The following is a 13,751-nucleotide window of genomic DNA, read 5'->3' as shown; positions in this document are numbered from 1 at the left end:
ACGATGACTGGTTAAAATTTTTGGTGGTTTCTTGTTCAGTCCATAGGCCTACAGCATGTGGCAAACCGGTGAGCATGTGGCTCTATTAGTATAGGAGATAACTGAAAACATATCACACTTTTCATCATAGTGCTTTTACCAATGCATAAAATGCATGGAGAAGTCATTTCGAATGACTGGTCCTCAGTGTTGTGAGAACGATGACTGGTTAAAATTTTTGGTGATTTCTTGTTCAGTCCATAGGCCTACAGCATGTGGCAAACCATTGAGCATGTGGCTCTATTAGTATAGGAGATACCTGAAAACATATCACACTTTTCATCATAGTGCTTTTACCAATGCATAAAATGCATGGAGAAGTCATTTCGAATGACTGGTCCTCAGTGTTGTGAGAACGATGACTGGTTAAAATTTTTGGTGGTTTCTTGTTCAGTCCATAGGCCTACAGCATGTGGCAAACTGGTGAGCATGTGGCTCTATTAGTATAGGAGATACCTGAAAACATATCACACTTTTCATCATAGTGCTTTTACCAATGCATAAAATGCATGGAGAAGTCATTTCGAATGACTGGTCCTCAGTGTTGTGAGAACGATGACTGGTTAAAATTTTTGGTGGTTTCTTGTTCAGTCCATAGGCCTACAGCATGTGGCAAACCGGTGAGCATGTGGCTCTATTAGTATAGGAGATACCTGAAAACATATCACACTTTTCATCATAGTGCTTTTACCAATGCATAAAATGCATGGAGAAGTCATTTCGAATGACTGGTCCTCAGTGTTGTGAGAACGATGACTGGTTAAAATTTTTGGTGGTTTCTTGTTCAGTCCATAGGCCTACAGCATGTGGCAAACCGTTGAGCATGTGGCTCTATTAGTATAGGAGATACCTGAAAACATATCACACTTTTCATCATAGTGCTTTTACCAATGCATAAAATGCATGGAGAAGTCATTTCGAATGACTGGTCCTCAGTGTTGTGAGAACGATGACTGGTTAAAATTTTTGGTGGTTTCTTGTTCAGTCCATAGGCCTACAGCATGTGGCAAACCGGTGAGCATGTGGCTCTATTAGTATAGGAGATACCTGAAAACATATCACACTTTTCATCATAGTGCTTTTACCAATGCATAAAATGCATGGAGAAGTCATTTCGAATGACTGGTCCTCAGTGTTGTGAGAACGATGACTGGTTAAAATTTTTGGTGGTTTCTTGTTCAGTCCATAGGCCTACAGCATGTGGCAAACCGGTGAGCATGTGGCTCTATTAGTATAGGAGATACCTGAAAACATATCACACTTTTCATCATAGTGCTTTTACCAATGCATAAAATGCATGGAGAAGTCATTTCGAATGACTGGTCCTCAGTGTTGTGAGAACGATGACTGGTTAAAATTTTTGGTGGTTTCTTGTTCAGTCCATAGGCCTACAGCATGTGGCAAACCGGTGAGCATGTGGCTCTATTAGTATAGGAGATACCTGAAAACATATCACACTTTTCATCTTAGTGCTGTTACCAATGCATAAAATGCATGGAGAAGTCATTTCGAATGACTGGTCCTCAGTGTTGTGAGAACGATGACTGGTTAAAATTTTTGGTGGTTTCTTGTTCAGTCCATAGGCCTACAGCATGTGGCAAACCGGTGAGCATGTGGCTCTATTAGTATAGGAGATACCTGAAAACATATCACACTTTTCATCATAGTGCTTTTACCAATGCATAAAATGCATGGAGAAGTCATTTCGAATGACTGGTCCTCAGTGTTGTGAGAACGATGACTGGTTAAAATTTTTGGTGGTTTCTTGTTCAGTCCATAGGCCTACAGCATGTGGCAAACCGGTGAGCATGTGGCTCTATTAGTATAGGAGATACCTGAAAACATATCACACTTTTCATCATAGTGCTTTTACCAATGCATAAAATGCATGGAGAAGTCATTTCGAATGACTGGTCCTCAGTGTTGTGAGAACGATGACTGGTTAAAATTTTTGGTGGTTTCTTGTTCAGTCCATAGGCCTACAGCATGTGGCAAACCGGTGAGCATGTGGCTCTATTAGTATAGGAGATAACTAAAAACATATCACACTTTTCATCATAGTGCTTTTACCAATGCATAAAATGCATGGAGAAGTCATTTCGAATGACTGGTCCTCAGTGTTGTGAGAACGATGACTGGTTAAAATTTTTGGTGGTTTCTTGTTCAGTCCATAGGCCTACAGCATGTGGCAAACCGGTGAGCATGTGGCTCTATTAGTATAGGATATACCTGAAAACATATCACACTTTTCATCATAGTGCTTTTACCAATGCATAAAATGCATGGAGAAGTCATTTCGAATGACTGGTCCTCAGTGTTGTGAGAACGATGACTGGTTAAAATTTTTGGTGGTTTCTTGTTCAGTCCATAGGCCTACAGCATGTGGCAAACCGTTGAGCATGTGGCTCTATTAGTATAGGAGATACCTGAAAACATATCACACTTTTCATCATAGTGCTTTTACCAATGCATAAAATGCATGGAGAAGTCATTTCGAATGACTGGTCCTCAGTGTTGTGAGAACGATGACTGGTTAAAATTTTTGGTGGTTTCTTGTTCAGTCCATAGGCCTACAGCATGTGGCAAACCGGTGAGCATGTGGCTCTATTAGTATAGGAGATACCTGAAAACATATCACACTTTTCATCATAGTGCTTTTACCAATGCATAAAATGCATGGAGAAGTCATTTCGAATGACTGGTCCTCAGTGTTGTGAGAACGATGACTGGTTAAAATTTTTGGTGGTTTCTTGTTCAGTCCATAGGCCTACAGCATGTGGCAAACCGGTGAGCATGTGGCTCTATTAGTATAGGAGATACCTGAAAACATATCACACTTTTCATCATAGTGCTTTTACCAATGCATAAAATGCATGGAGAAGTCATTTCGAATGACTGGTCCTCAGTGTTGTGAGAACGATGACTGGTTAAAATTTTTGGTGGTTTCTTGTTCAGTCCATAGGCCTACAGCATGTGGCAAACCGGTGAGCATGTGGCTCTATTAGTATAGGAGATACCTGAAAACATATCACACTTTTCATCATAGTGCTTTTACCAATGCATAAAATGCATGGAGAAGTCATTTCGAATGACTGGTCCTCAGTGTTGTGAGAACGATGACTGGTTAAAATTTTTGGTGGTTTCTTGTTCAGTCCATAGGCCTACAGCATGTGGCAAACCGGTGAGCATGTGGCTCTATTAGTATAGGAGATACCTGAAAACATATCACACTTTTCATCATAGTGCTTTTACCAATGCATAAAATGCATGGAGAAGTCATTTCGAATGACTGGTCCTCAGTGTTGTAAGAACGATGACTGGTTAAAATTTTTGGTGGTTTCTTGTTCAGTCCATAGGCCTACAGCATGTGGCAAACCGGTGAGCATGTGGCTCTATTAGTATAGGAGATACCTGAAAACATATCACACTTTTCATCATAGTGCTTTTACCAATGCATAAAATGCATGGAGAAGTCATTTCGAATGACTGGTCCTCAGTGTTGTGAGAACGATGACTGGTTAAAATTTTTGGTGGTTTCTTGTTCAGTCCATAGGCCTACAGCATGTGGCAAACCGGTGAGCATGTGGCTCTATTAGTATAGGAGATACCTGAAAACATATCACACTTTTCATCATAGTGCTTTTACCAATGCATAAAATGCATGGAGAAGTCATTTCAAATGACTGGTCCTCAGTGTTGTGAGAACGATGACTGGTTAAAATTTTTGGTGGTTTCTTGTTCAGTCCATAGGCCTACAGCATGTGGCAAACCGGTGAGCATGTGGCTCTATTAGTATAGGCGATACCTGAAAACAAATCACACTTTTCATCATAGTGCTTTTACCAATGCATAAAATGCATGGAGAAGTCATTTCGAATGACTGGTCCTCAGTGTTGTGAGAACGATGACTGGTTAAAATTTTTGGTGGTTTCTTGTTCAGTCCATAGGCCTACAGCATGTGGCAAACCGGTGAGCATGTGGCTCTATTAGTATAGGAGATACCTGAAAACATATCACACTTTTCATCATAGTGCTTTTACCAATGCATAAAATGCATGGAGAAGTCATTTCGAATGACTGGTCCTCAGTGTTGTGAGAACGATGACTGGTTAAAATTTTTGGTGGTTTCTTGTTCAGTCCATAGGCCTACAGCATGTGGCAAACCGGTGAGCATGTGGCTCTATTAGTATAGGAGATACCTGAAAACATATCACACTTTTCATCATAGTGCTTTTACCAATGCATAAAATGCATGGAGAAGTCATTTCGAATGACTGGTCCTCAGTGTTGTAAGAACGATGACTGGTTAAAATTTTTGGTGGTTTCTTGTTCAGTCCATAGGCCTACAGCATGTGGCAAACCGGTGAGCATGTGGCTCTATTAGTATAGGAGATACCTGAAAACATATCACACTTTTCATCATAGTGCTTTTACCAATGCATAAAATGCATGGAGAAGTCATTTCGAATGACTGGTCCTCAGTGTTGTGAGAACGATGACTGGTTAAAATTTTTGGTGGTTTCTTGTTCAGTCCATAGGCCTACAGCATGTGGCAAACCGGTGAGCATGTGGCTCTATTAGTATAGGAGATACCTGAAAACATATCACACTTTTCATCATAGTGCTTTTACCAATGCATAAAATGCATGGAGAAGTCATTTCGAATGACTGGTCCTCAGTGTTGTGAGAACGATGACTGGTTAAAATTTTTGGTGGTTTCTTGTTCAGTCCATAGGCCTACAGCATGTGGCAAACCGGTGAGCATGTGGCTCTATTAGTATAGGCGATACCTGAAAACAAATCACACTTTTCATCATAGTGCTTTTACCAATGCATAAAATGCATGGAGAAGTCATTTCGAATGACTGGTCCTCAGTGTTGTGAGAACGATGACTGGTTAAAATTTTTGGTGGTTTCTTGTTCAGTCCATAGGCCTACAGCATGTGGCAAACCGGTGAGCATGTGGCTCTATTAGTATAGGAGATACCTGAAAACATATCACACTTTTCATCATAGTGCTTTTACCAATGCATAAAATGCATGGAGAAGTCATTTCGAATGACTGGTCCTCAGTGTTGTGAGAACGATGACTGGTTAAAATTTTTGGTGGTTTCTTGTTCAGTCCATAGGCCTACAGCATGTGGCAAACCGGTGAGCATGTGGCTCTATTAGTATAGGAGATACCTGAAAACATATCACACTTTTCATCATAGTGCTTTTACCAATGCATAAAATGCATGGAGAAGTCATTTCGAATGACTGGTCCTCAGTGTTGTGAGAACGATGACTGGTTAAAATTTTTGGTGGTTTCTTGTTCAGTGCATAGGCCTACAGCATGTGGCAAACCGGTGAGCATGTGGCTCTATTAGTATAGGAGATACCTGAAAACATATCACACTTTTCATCATAGTGCTTTTACCAATGCATAAAATGCATGGAGAAGTCTTTTCGAATGACTGGTCTTCAGTGTTGTGAGAACAATGACTGGTTAAAATTTTTGGTGGTTTCTTGTTCAGTCCATAAGCCTACAGCATGTGGCAAACCGGTGAGCATGTGGCTCTATTAGTATAGGAGATACCTGAAAACATATCACACTTTTCATCATAGTGCTTTTACCAATGCATAAAATGCATGGAGAAGTCATTTCGAATGACTGGTCCTCAGTGTTGTGAGAACGATGACTGGTTAAAATTTTTGGTGGTTTCTTGTTCAGTCCATAGGCCTACAGCATGTGGCAAACCGGTGAGCATGTGGCTCTATTAGTATAGGAGATACCTGAAAACATATCACACTTTTCATCATAGTGCTTTTACCAATGCATAAAATGCATGGAGACGTCATTTCGAATGACTGGTCCTCAGTGTTGTGAGAACGATGACTGGTTAAAATTTTTGGTGGTTTCTTGTTCAGTCCATAGGCCTACAGCATGTGGCAAACCGGTGAGCATGTGGCTCTATTAGTATAGGAGATACCTGAAAACATATCACACTTTTCATCATAGTGCTTTTACCAATGCATAAAATGCATGGAGAAGTCATTTCGAATGACTGGTCCTCAGTGTTGTGAGAACGATGACTGGTTAAAATTTTTGGTGGTTTCTTGTTCAGTCCATAGGCCTACAGCATGTGGCAAACCGGTGAGCATGTGGCTCTATTAGTATAGGAGATACCTGAAAACATATCACACTTTTCATCATAGTGCTTTTACCAATGCATAAAATGCATGGAGAAGTCATTTCGAATGACTGGTCCTCAGTGTTGTGAGAACAATGACTGGTTAAAATTTTTGGTGGTTTCTTGTTCAGTCCATAGGCCTACAGCATGTGGCAAACCGGTGAGCATGTGGCTCTATTAGTATAGGAGATACCTGAAAACATATCACACTTTTCATCATAGTGCTTTTACCTATGCATAAAATGCATGGAGAAGTCATTTCGAATGACTGGTCCTCAGTGTTGTGAGAACGATGACTGGTTAAAATTTTTGGTGGTTTCTTGTTCAGTCCATAGGCCTACAGCATGTGGCAAACCGGTGAGCATGTGGCTCTATTAGTATAGGAGATACCTGAAAACATATCACACTTTTCATCATAGTGCTTTTACCAATGCATAAAATGCATGGAGAAGTCATTTCGAGTGACTGGTCCTCAGTGTTGTGAGAACGATGACTGGTTAAAATTTTTGGTGGTTTCTTGTTCAGTCCATAGGCCTACAGCATGTGGCAAACCGGTGAGCATGTGGCTCTATTAGTATAGGAGATACCTGAAAACATATCACACTTTTCATCATAGTGCTTTTACCAATGCATAAAATGCATGGAGAAGTCATTTCGAATGACTGGTCCTCAGTGTTGTGAGAACGATGACTGGTTAAAATTTTTGGTGGTTTCTTGTTCAGTCCATAGGCCTACAGCATGTGGCAAACCGGTGAGCATGTGGCTCTATTAGTATAGGAGATACCTAAAAACATATCACACTTTTCATCATAGTGCTTTTACCAATGCATAAAATGCATGGAGAAGTCATTTCGAATGACTGGTCCTCAGTGTTGTGAGAACGATGACTGGTTAAAATTTTTGGTGGTTTCTTGTTCAGTGCATAGGCCTACAGCATGTGGCAAACCGGTGAGCATGTGGCTCTATTAGTATAGGAGATACCTGAAAACATATCACACTTTTCATCATAGTGCTTTTACCAATGCATAAAATGCATGGAGAAGTCTTTTCGAATGACTGGTCTTCAGTGTTGTGAGAACAATGACTGGTTAAAATTTTTGGTGGTTTCTTGTTCAGTCCATAAGCCTACAGCATGTGGCAAACCGGTGAGCATGTGGCTCTATTAGTATAGGAGATACCTGAAAACATATCACACTTTTCATCATAGTGCTTTTACCAATGCATAAAATGCATGGAGAAGTCATTTCGAATGACTGGTCCTCAGTGTTGTGAGAACGATGACTGGTTAAAATTTTTGGTGGTTTCTTGTTCAGTCCATAGGCCTACAGCATGTGGCAAACCGGTGAGCATGTGGCTCTATTAGTATAGGAGATACCTGAAAACATATCACACTTTTCATCATAGTGCTTTTACCAATGCATAAAATGCATGGAGACGTCATTTCGAATGACTGGTCCTCAGTGTTGTGAGAACGATGACTGGTTAAAATTTTTGGTGGTTTCTTGTTCAGTCCATAGGCCTACAGCATGTGGCAAACCGGTGAGCATGTGGCTCTATTAGTATAGGAGATACCTGAAAACATATCACACTTTTCATCATAGTGCTTTTACCAATGCATAAAATGCATGGAGAAGTCATTTCGAATGACTGGTCCTCAGTGTTGTGAGAACGATGACTGGTTAAAATTTTTGGTGGTTTCTTGTTCAGTCCATAGGCCTACAGCATGTGGCAAACCGGTGAGCATGTGGCTCTATTAGTATAGGAGATACCTGAAAACATATCACACTTTTCATCATAGTGCTTTTACCAATGCATAAAATGCATGGAGAAGTCATTTCGAATGACTGGTCCTCAGTGTTGTGAGAACAATGACTGGTTAAAATTTTTGGTGGTTTCTTGTTCAGTCCATAGGCCTACAGCATGTGGCAAACCGGTGAGCATGTGGCTCTATTAGTATAGGAGATACCTGAAAACATATCACACTTTTCATCATAGTGCTTTTACCAATGCATAAAATGCATGGAGAAGTCATTTCGAATGACTGGTCCTCAGTGTTGTGAGAACGATGACTGGTTAAAATTTTTGGTGGTTTCTTGTTCAGTCCATAGGCCTACAGCATGTGGCAAACCGGTGAGCATGTGGCTCTATTAGTATAGGAGATACCTGAAAACATATCACACTTTTCATCATAGTGCTTTTACCAATGCATAAAATGCATGGAGAAGTCATTTCGAGTGACTGGTCCTCAGTGTTGTGAGAACGATGACTGGTTAAAATTTTTGGTGGTTTCTTGTTCAGTCCATAGGCCTACAGCATGTGGCAAACCGGTGAGCATGTGGCTCTATTAGTATAGGAGATACCTGAAAACATATCACACTTTTCATCATAGTGCTTTTACCAATGCATAAAATGCATGGAGAAGTCATTTCGAATGACTGGTCCTCAGTGTTGTGAGAACGATGACTGGTTAAAATTTTTGGTGGTTTCTTGTTCAGTCCATAGGCCTACAGCATGTGGCAAACCGGTGAGCATGTGGCTCTATTAGTATAGGAGATACCTAAAAACATATCACACTTTTCATCATAGTGCTTTTACCAATGCATAAAATGCATGGAGAAGTCATTTCGAATGACTGGTCCTCAGTGTTGTGAGAACGATGACTGGTTAAAATTTTTGGTGGTTTCTTGTTCAGTCCATAGGCCTACAGCATGTGGCAAACCGGTGAGCATGTGGCTCTATTAGTATAGGAGATACCTGAAAACATATCACACTTTTCATCATAGTGCTTTTACCAATGCATAAAATGCATGGAGAAGTCATTTCGAATGACTGGTCCTCAGTGTTGTGAGAACGATGACTGGTTAAAATTTTTGGTGGTTTGTTGTTCAGTCCATAGGCCTACAGCATGTGGCAAACCGGTGAGCATGTGGCTCTATTAGTATAGGAGATACCTGAAAACATATCACACTTTTCATCATAGTGCTTTTACCAATGCATAAAATGCATGGAGAAGTCATTTCGAATGACTGGTCCTCAGTGTTGTGAGAACGATGACTGGTTAAAATTTTTGGTGGTTTCTTGTTCAGTCCATAGGCCTACAGCATGTGGCAAACCGGTGAGCATGTGGCTCTATTAGTATAGGAGATACCTGAAAACATATCACACTTTTCATCATAGTGCTTTTACCAATGCATAAAATGCATGGAGAAGTCATTTCGAATGACTGGTCCTCGGTGTTGTGAGAACGATGACAGGTTAAATTTTTTGGTGGTTTCTTGTTCAGTCCATAGGCCTACAGCATGTGGCAAACCGGTGAGCATGTGGCTCTATTAGTATAGGAGATACCTGAAAACATATCACACTTTTCATCATAGTGCTTTTACCAATGCATAAAATGCATGGAGAAGTCATTTCGAATGACTGGTCCTCAGTGTTGTGAGAACGATGACTGGTTAAAATTTTTGGTGGTTTCTTGTTCAGTCCATAGGCCTACAGCATGTGGCAAACCGGTGAGCATGTGGCTCTATTAGTATAGGAGATACCTGAAAACAAATCACACTTTTCATCATAGTGCTTTTACCAATGCATAAAATGCATGGAGAAGTCATTTCGAATGACTGGTCCTCAGTGTTGTGAGAACGATGACTGGTTAAAATTTTTGGTGGTTTCTTGTTCAGTCCATAGGCCTACAGCATGTGGCAAACCGGTGAGCATGTGGCTCTATTAGTATAGGAGATACCTGAAAACATATCACACTTTTCATCATAGTGCTTTTACCAATGCATAAAATGCATGGAGAAGTCATTTCGAATGACTGGTCCTCAGTGTTGTGAGAACGATGACTGGTTAAAATTGTTGGTGGTTTCTTGTTCAGTCCATAGGCCTACAGCATGTGGCAAACCGGTGAGCATGTGGCTCTATTAGTATAGGAGATACCTGAAAACATATCACACTTTTCATCATAGTGCTTTTACCAATGCATAAAATGCATGGAGAAGTCATTTCGAATGACTGGTCCTCAGTGTTGTGAGAACGATGACTGGTTAAAATTTTTGGTGGTTTCTTGTTCAGTCCATAGGCCTACAGCATGTGGCAAACCGGTGAGCATGTGGCTCTATTAGTATAGGAGATACCTGAAAACATATCACACTTTTCATCATAGTGCTTTTACCAATGCATAAAATGCATGGAGAAGTCATTTCGAATGACTGGTCCTCAGTGTTGTGAGAACAATGACTGGTTAAAATTTTTGGTGGTTTCTTGTTCAGTCCATAAGCCTACAGCATGTGGCAAACCGGTGAGCATGTGGCTCTATTAGTATAGGAGATACCTGAAAACATATCACACTTTTCATCATAGTGCTTTTACCAATGCATAAAATGCATGGAGAAGTCATTTCGAATGACTGGTCCTCAGTGTTGTGAGAACGATGACTGGTTAAAATTTTTGGTGGTTTCTTGTTCAGTCCATAGGCCTACAGCATGTGGCAAACCGGTGAGCATGTGGCTCTATTAGTATAGGAGATACCTGAAAACATATCACACTTTTCATCATAGTGCTTTTACCAATGCATAAAATGCATGGAGAAGTCATTTCGAATGACTGGTCCTCAGTGTTGTGAGAACGATGACTGGTTAAAATTTTTGGTGGTTTCTTGTTCAGTCCATAGGCCTACACCATGTGGCAAACCGGTGAGCATGTGGCTCTATTAGTATAGGAGATACCTGAAAACATATCACACTTTTCATCATAGTGCTTTTACCAATGCATAAAATGCATGGAGAAGTCATTTCGAATGACTGGTCCTCAGTGTTGTGAGAACGATGACTGGTTAAAATTTTTGGTGGTTTCTTGTTCAGTCCATAGGCCTACAGCATGTGGCAAACCGGTGAGCATGTGGCTCTATTAGTATAGGAGATACCTGAAAACATATCACACTTTTCATCATAGTGCTTTTACCAATGCATAAAATGCATGGAGAAGTCATTTCGAATGACTGGTCCTCAGTGTTGTGAGAACGATGACTGGTTAAAATTTTTGGTGGTTTCTTGTTCAGTCCATAGGCCTACAGCATGTGGCAAACCGGTGAGCATGTGGCTCTATTAGTATAGGAGATACCTGAAAACATATCACACTTTTCATCATAGTGCTTTTACCAATGCATAAAATGCATGGAGAAGTCATTTCGAATGACTGGTCCTCAGTGTTGTGAGAACGATGACTGGTTAAAATTTTTGGTGGTTTCTTGTTCAGTCCATAGGCCTACAGCATGTGGCAAACCGGTGAGCATGTGGCTCTATTAGTATAGGAGATACCTGAAAACATATCACACTTTTCATCATAGTGCTTTTACCAATGCATAAAATGCATGGAGAAGTCATTTCGAATGACTGGTCCTCAGTGTTGTGAGAACGATGACTGGTTAAAATTTTTGGTGGTTTCTTGTTCAGTCCATAGGCCTACAGCATGTGGCAAACCGGTGAGCATGTAGCTCTATTAGTATAGGAGATACCTGAAAACAAATCACACTTTTCATCATAGTGCTTTTACCAATGCATAAAATGCATGGAGAAGTCATTTCGAATGACTGGTCCTCAGTGTTGTGAGAACGATGAGTGGTTAAAATTTTTGGTGGTTTCTTGTTCAGTCCATAGGCCTACAGCATGTGGCAAACCGGTGAGCATGTGGCTCTATTAGTATAGGAGATACCTGAAAACATATCACACTTTTCATCATAGTGCTTTTACCAATGCATAAAATGCATGGAGAAGTCATTTCGAATGACTGGTCCTCAGTGTTGTGAGAACGATGACTGGTTAAAATTTTTGGTGGTTTCTTGTTCAGTCCATAGGCCTACAGCATGTGGCAAACCGGTGAGCATGTGGCTCTATTAGTATAGGAGATACCTGAAAACATATCACACTTTTCATCATAGTGCTTTTACCAATGCATAAAATGCATGGAGAAGTCATTTCGAATGACTGGTCCTCAGTGTTGTGAGAACGATGACTGGTTAAAATTTTTGGTGGTTTCTTGTTCAGTCCATAGGCCTACAGCATGTGGCAAACCGGTGAGCATGTGGCTCTATTAGTATAGGAGATACCTGAAAACATATCACACTTTTCATCATAGTGCTTTTACCAATGCATAAAATGCATGGAGAAGTCATTTCGAATGACTGGTCCTCAGTGTTGTGAGAACAATGACTGGTTAAAATTTTTGGTGGTTTCTTGTTCAGTCCATAAGCCTACAGCATGTGGCAAACCGGTGAGCATGTGGCTCTATTAGTATAGGAGATACCTGAAAACATATCACACTTTTCATCATAGTGCTTTTACCAATGCATAAAATGCATGGAGAAGTCATTTCGAATGACTGGTCCTCAGTGTTGTGAGAACAATGACTGGTTAAAATTTTTGGTGGTTTCTTGTTCAGTCCATAGGCCTACAGCATGTGGCAAACCGGTGAGCATGTGGCTCTATTAGTATAGGAGATACCTGAAAACATATCACACTTTTCATCATAGTGCTTTTACCAATGCATAAAATGCATGGAGAAGTCATTTCGAATGACTGGTCCTCAGTGTTGTGAGAACGATGACTGGTTAAAATTTTTGGTGGTTTCTTGTTCAGTCCATAGGCCTACAGCATGTGGCAAACCGGTGAGCATGTGGCTCTATTAGTATAGGAGATACCTGAAAACATATCACACTTTTCATCATAGTGCTTTTACCAATGCATAAAATGCATGGAGAAGTCATTTCGAATGACTGGTCCTCAGTGTTGTGAGAACGATGACTGGTTAAAATTTTTGGTGGTTTCTTGTTCAGTCCATAGGCCTACAGCATGTGGCAAACCGGTGAGCATGTGGCTCTGTTAGTATAGGAGATACCTGAAAACATATCACACTTTTCATCATAGTGCTTTCACCAATGCATAAAATGCATGGAGAAGTCATTTCGAATGACTGGTCCTCAGTGTTGTGAGAACAATGACTGGTTAAAATTTTTGGTGGTTTCTTGTTCAGTCCATAGGCCTACAGCATGTGGCAAACCGGTGAGCATGTGGCTCTATTAGTATAGGAGATACCTGAAAACATATCACACTTTACATCATAGTGCTTTTACCAATGCATAAAATGCATGGAGAAGTCATTTCGAATGACTGGTCCTCAGTGTTGTGAGAACGATGACTGGTTAAAATTTTTGGTGGTTTCTTGTTCAGTCCATAGGCCTACAGCATGTGGCAAACCGGTGAGCATGTGGCTCTATTAGTATAGGAGATACCTGAAAACATATCACACTTTTCATCATAGTGCTTTTACCAATGCATAAAATGCATGGAGAAGTCATTTCGAATGACTGGTCCTCAGTGTTGTGAGAACGATGACTGGTTAAAATTTTTGGTGGTTTCTTGTTCAGTCCATAGGCCTACAGCATGTGGAAAACCGGTGAGCATGTGGCTCTATTAGTATAGGAGATACCTGAAAACATATCACACTTTTCATCATAGTGCTTTTACCAATGCATAAAATGCATGG

The sequence above is a fragment of the Ranitomeya imitator genome, chromosome 6 (genome assembly GCF_032444005.1).
Source record: "Ranitomeya imitator isolate aRanImi1 chromosome 6, aRanImi1.pri, whole genome shotgun sequence".
NCBI classification, from domain to species: Eukaryota; Metazoa; Chordata; class Amphibia; order Anura; family Dendrobatidae; genus Ranitomeya; species Ranitomeya imitator.
This window is presented reverse-complemented; position numbering follows the sequence as displayed.